General features: G+C 33.9%; 1 non-coding gene across 1 annotated transcript; it reads right to left on the bottom strand.

Annotated features, from left to right (window-relative positions):
* Nucleotides 1–2,614: 2,614 nt before the first annotated feature.
* Nucleotides 2,615–2,721, bottom strand: LOC112753287 (small nucleolar RNA R71). The gene has a single exon (XR_003177680.1). It is a non-coding gene; the product is annotated as a small nucleolar RNA R71 (small nucleolar RNA).
* Nucleotides 2,722–6,053: the final 3,332 nt, after the last annotated feature.

Here is a 6,053-nt window from a genome sequence, read left to right as displayed (position 1 = left end):
TCCTATCCCTGAAAACACATGCTTTGCACATCCAACAAAAGACCTTCTGATTCTGCCTGACTAAGACCTGCAAGACAATTATAAGCTTGCTTCCAGCCACAATCCTCGTGGGTTCGACCCTGACTCGCTCAGGTATTACTTGGACGACCCAGTGCACTTGCTGGTACTGCTGTTGTTGTACGAAATAGTGTGAGTTTTGCGTATACGCGCACCAAGTTTTTGGCGCTGTTGTCGGGGATTGTTGAGTTTGGACAAACTGCCGGATTGTTTTGCTCCTTAGATCAGGTAAGTTTATTTTACATTATTTTAATTGAGTCTTTAATATTTGTTTTCTTCTTCATAATTTTCGAAAATTTCAAAAAACTTTTTCAAAAATATTTTTCTTTTCTTTGTTTAATTTTTGTGTTCTTGTTGAGTCTTTTAATTTTATTTTTCCTTTTCTAATTTTTGAAAATTTTAAAGAGTTTTTCAAAAATATTTTTATTTTCTTTGCTTAATTTGTGTTCAATTGGTTAGAGCGTTGTGCTTATATTTTTGGTAAAATTTTGTGTTCTTTGAATCTTTCTTTCTAAAAATTTCAAAAATAATTTTTCTTTGTTTAATTCTTGTATCAAGTCTTTAAGTTTGGTGTTTTCTTTTTATTTTTCTTACAATGTTCAAAAATTTTGTGTTAGTTTTCAAAAAATTTTAAGTTTAGTGTTCTTTTTGTGTTCTTTGAGTCTTTAAATTTTGTTCTTCGTGTTCTTGTTCGTCTTCAAAGTGTTCTTGAGTCTTATGTGTGTCTTGATCTTAAAATTTTTAAGTTTGGTGTTCCCTTGTATTTTCCTCCAAATTTTCGAAAATTTGGGTGCACCAGATCTAAAAATTTTAAGTCTTGTGTCTTTTTTGTGTTTTTCTCTTTTATCATAAAATTCAAAAAAATCAAAAAATATCTTTTCTAACTAATTTTAACCAATTATTTTCGAAAATTAGCTATAAAATTCAGATTTCAATTTTTAAAATTTTTCTTATCATATCTTAGTTGTCAAGTTTTCAAAAATCAAAATTTTCAAAATAAAAAATCATATCTTTTTTAAAAAAAGAAAAATCTTATCTTTTCAAAATCATATCATATCTTTTTCAAAATTTAAAAATCTTATCTTATCTTTTTCAAAATTCAAATTTTAAACTCATATCTTTTTCAAAATCAAATTTCACAATCTTATCTTTTTAAAATCAATTTCAAATCTTTTTAATTTCATATCTTATCTTTTTCTAAAATTTCAAATTTTAATTTCAAATCTTTTCTTATCTTATCTTATTTTTAAAATTCAAATTTTTTCTTATCTTATCTTTTATTTTTATTTTTGTTATTATCTTTTCTTAATTAATATCTTGTTTTCTCTCTCATATTTTTCAAAACCACCTAATTAATTTTTCCTTCCCTCAAAATTTTCGAAAACTACTTCTTATCTTCTTTCTCTTATTTTTCAAAACCTCCTAACTAACTCTTCTCTTCCTTAATTTTCAAAAATCATATCTTTTTCTCTCTCTTCTTTTTCAAAACTACCTAACTAACTCTCATCTCTCTCAATTTTCGAAAATCTCTTCTTCTCCTCCCTCCTCTATTTTCAAAAAATTGACAATTAAAATTCAAATTTTTTTCAAAATTAATTTAACTTAATTTTCGAAAAATAATTAATTAATTAAATAAAAATAAAAATATTGTAATTCTTATTTACTTTTTCTATTTATACCTCTTCTTTTCCCATCTCATTTAACTCTACTTCTTTCGACTCTTTACCTACAATTCTTTATCTTCTTTCCTTTCTTCTTCACATTTCACTGGAAGCTCTTTTGTCCAAGTGGTACAAAAAGCTTTCTTGTGATTTCTTTTTCATCTTCACTTTTCTCGAATATTCTATCTTCTTTTATTTACTCTTAACTACTATTTCCAAGGTATTTTTTTCTTCTACTTCTTCTATTTATTTTTATTTTTATTTTTATTTTTTTATCTTCTTCTTCTTTCTCTACTTCTGACTTTAAGGAGGACCTTCTTGCCTATTGGCGTGGCCTCTTCTTCTTTCTTTCTTTTCTTCTTGTTTATGACCGGGAACAGGGATAAAGAACCACTCTTGACTCCTGATCCTGAACATGAGAAGACTCTGAGGAGGTGTTTACAACAAGCTAAAGCACAACACTTAGGAAGAGACCTTTCAGAAAGTTTTGAACAAGAACTAGAGGATATGGCCGAACCACAAGAGGAGCCTAGAAAGGTCCTTGGTGACTTCACCATACCTATCACTGACTTTTATGGCAGAAGTATTGCTGTACCTGCTATTGGAGCTAACAATTTTGAGCTTAAGCCTTAGTTAGTCTCTCTTCTGCAGCAGAACTGCAAATTTTATGGACTTCCAATAGAAGATCCACATCAGTTCTTAGCAGAATTCTTACAGATCTGTGATACTATAAAGACTAATGGAATCTTGAAGTCTACAAGCTGATGCTTTTCCCCTTTGCTCTAAGAGACAGAGCTAAGTTTTGGTTGGATGCCCAGCCTAGAGAGAGTCTTAACTCTTGGAAAAAGCTTGTAAATACTTTTCTGGCTAAGTTCTTTCCTCCTCAAAGGATGAGCAAGATTAGAGTGGAAGTTCAAACCTTTAGACAAAGAGAAGGTGAATCCCTCTATGAAGTATGGGAAAGATACAAGCAGCTGATCAGGAGATGTCCTCCTGATATACTCTCAGAATGGTCCCTCATAGGCATGTTCTATGATGGCTTGTCTAAGATATCCAAGATTTCCTTGGATAGCTGTGCAGGTGGATCCCTCCAATTGAAGATGATGAGTTTGGAAAACTCCAAATTAAATTGATGATGATCAAATATTATTAAAACAATTAATTGTAAAATTATTAATTTGAACTTTAATTCATATTTGCTAATTAATAATTTTGTTACTTGCAGATTTAGCATTGGGCCGAAAAGAAAAGAAAAAAGGCAGCAAGCCCAATAAAAATATTTTCAGCATTGATACAAAAATATTTTGATTCTTGTGGCTGAAACAAGGTTTTGTTAATTGGGCTAGATTTTTGGTTTTAAACAAGCCCAAATAAAATTCTTTACTAGACCAACAAGAGTGTGGTCCGAAATCAAAGAAAAGAAAATGGGGCACAATAATTGCTATACCTATTTAACATGATAAAATCCATTTCTTCAAATGTTTTGCTGCATGCTTCCAACGGATCTCATTTCCATCATATGGTGGATTTCAAATTTATTTAACTAACATTAATTGCATTGGAACCATGAGAGAGAAATAGCAATTGATTTGATTGATTGCCTTAATGATGCACGCTACTCAACAAAGGGAAGTGGGAAACTTAATTCATTCTAATTCTCTCTCTTTGTTACATTGATTATTGTTCAAATTTCTCTCTTTTCTCTCTCTACTCTTTCTTCTTGCTTTCAGTCACTTCACAACAACTATGAAAGAAATTTTGAGCTACCATCTGAAAGAAGAGGAAGCTAGAAGAAAGCTAAAGACCATTGTAATGATGGTAAGAAAAAGAAAAAGAAAACAAAAAGTATGTTGTGGCTGAGATTTTCATCACAAATGGTAAGATTTGGTGAAGAGATCTCATGCTCTCCATACCCAAAAATAGAAGAAGATGATTTCGATCAGAGGAAGAAGATCCTTGAGGGATGGCTTGTCTCAGCTTTTGATCAACCACCACAGGAGGTAGCTACTATAGCTACGTGGGGAAGAGGCAAAAGTTAGAGCAGAAGAAGCTTTCATCATCAAGAACTCATCAAGGGCTAGGGATCCTTCTTGGAGTTCAAGTCAAGATGGATGGCTCAAATTGGTGAAGCTGGGTGTAAAGAGAAGACACAGAGGTAATTGCATGTTGGTTATAGCATTCGGTTTCCTCTCCTCTCTCTTTGGCCGAACTGGTTTTGCATGAAGAAGAAGAAGTTTAGCTTGGTTCAATGGTTTCAACCGTGGAGGCTTCCCCTTCTATAAATAAAAGAGAACAGCCAGGGCTTGAAGCAAGGAAAAGAGTGAGCACAGAGTTTCTATAGCTCCCCAAGCTTACAGAAGTTTTTCTCCTTCAATATTTTCTATTTTGTAATTTTCTATTTAGTTTTGTCTATCTTGAGTCTCATGGAAAAAGGCAAACAGTGAGGTTTGTAAGAAAAAGTCATAGAGCGGAAAAAGATAGAGTATACAAAATTAAAAGAAAAATCCATAGATGTCCTAGAGGTCCTTTGTACATCTGTGTTGTGTTTCATAATTCTGTGGGAATCCCCTTGCAAGTTGGGTTAGCACTTAGCAGTTGAAAGCTTGGCAGTGACCAAGTCAAGTTCAGGATTGAGGATTAGATTCTGGACTTGTCCCGGATAGGAAGGGTAGTTCCTAGGGAGAATTGGTGTATGTAATCATGAAGATTATAGTGAAATTCCATCATTGTTCTGATGGAGACTGGATGTAGGCTGCATTGCACTGGGCAGCTGAACCAGGATATATCGTGGTGTGATTCTCTCTCTTTCCTCTACTCCATTTCTGTTTCTGCTGCATAGGAGACAAAACCAAAAAATATCTCGTGCCGGGTGACGAGATAAAAAGAAAAAGTCTCGTGGCTGGGTATAAGACAAAAATAAAAAAGGTCTTCAGAAGTTGTTTCAAAGACCAGCAAGTTTTATTAAGCGAAAAAGGGGCTAAGATTCAACCCCCCTTCTCTTAGCCACTGAAAACCATCAATTGGTATCAGAGCTTGGTCTCAAAGAGATCAAGCTTTGCAGCTTGGAGAAAAGATCCAGATGGCAGAAAATAGTGGCTCAAACCTGGTGTCTTACAACTTAACAGAAGGACAGTCAAGCAACAGACCTCCTATTTTCAATGGAAAAAACTATACCTATTGGAAGGAGAGAATGAAGATCTTTGTGCAAGCAGTAAACTACAGGCTCTGGAAGATTATCTTGGAGGGTTCTCAATTTCCAACCACCATAAGTGCTGAAATAGTAGTCTCTCTTAAACCCGAAACAAGCTGAACCGAAGAAGATAGAAAGAAGGTGGAGCTCAATGCCAAGGCTGTCAACTTGCTCAACTGTGCTATCAGCTTTGAGGAATACCGTTGGGTATCATGATGCACAACGGCAAAGAAAATCTGGGACAAACTTCAAATCACTCATGAAGGAACCACCATAGTGAAGAAGACCAGGATAGACATGCTGAATAGAGAATATGAAATGTTCTCAATGAAGGAAGGAGAATCAATAGATAAAATGTTTGAAAGATTCAACATTATCATTGTTGGCTTAGATTCTATGGGAATTACGTATCCTGATTCTGTGCTTGTGAGGAGAGTTCTAAGATGTCTTACTAAAGAGTGAGAAACAAAAGCATTAATCATATCTGAGAGTAGTGATCTAGATTCCATGACATATGATGACTTGAGAGGAAACTTACTTGCTTTTGAAAACACTTATTTGAAAAAAATTAAAAAAAGGAATTGCTTTTACATCTGTTACTAACCCCCTGGATGATAAATCCAGTGATAATTCCTCTGAAAATGAATTTGTGTTGTTTGCCAAAAAGTTTAGGAAAATGGTGAAGTTCAAGGAGAGAAGCAAGGGAAGCAGCTCTAGGAAACAAAGAAAAGATCTCAGCAAGGTGATATGTTACAATTGCAAAAAAACTGGGCATTTTAAATCAGATTGCCTTAAGTTGAAGAAAGAAGAGAAGCCAAAGAAGGGAAAGAAGAAAGGTCTGATGGCTTCTTGGGAGGACCTGGAAAATGATTCAGAAGATGTTGAAGAATCAGAAACCAAGTCTCAACCATGTCTTATGGCAGACCACGTTGAACAGGTAGTCATTCATAACCCTAACACTGAAGCTCTTCATCTTATGATAGACCATCTTTTTGAAAAAATTAGATGCTTCTTGCTTGATAACCAAGATCTTGAACAACAAATCACCATTCTTAAAGCAAAAAATGGTTTTCTCAAAGATAAATTAAGGGAGGTTGAAGCTGCTGTTGAACTTATTGAAGAAAACAAGCAGCTGAAAGCCCAAC

The sequence above is a fragment of the Arachis hypogaea genome, chromosome 15, assembly GCF_003086295.3.
Source record: "Arachis hypogaea cultivar Tifrunner chromosome 15, arahy.Tifrunner.gnm2.J5K5, whole genome shotgun sequence".
In the NCBI taxonomy this organism is placed as follows: Eukaryota; Viridiplantae; Streptophyta; class Magnoliopsida; order Fabales; family Fabaceae; genus Arachis; species Arachis hypogaea.
This window is presented reverse-complemented; position numbering and strand designations above follow the sequence as displayed.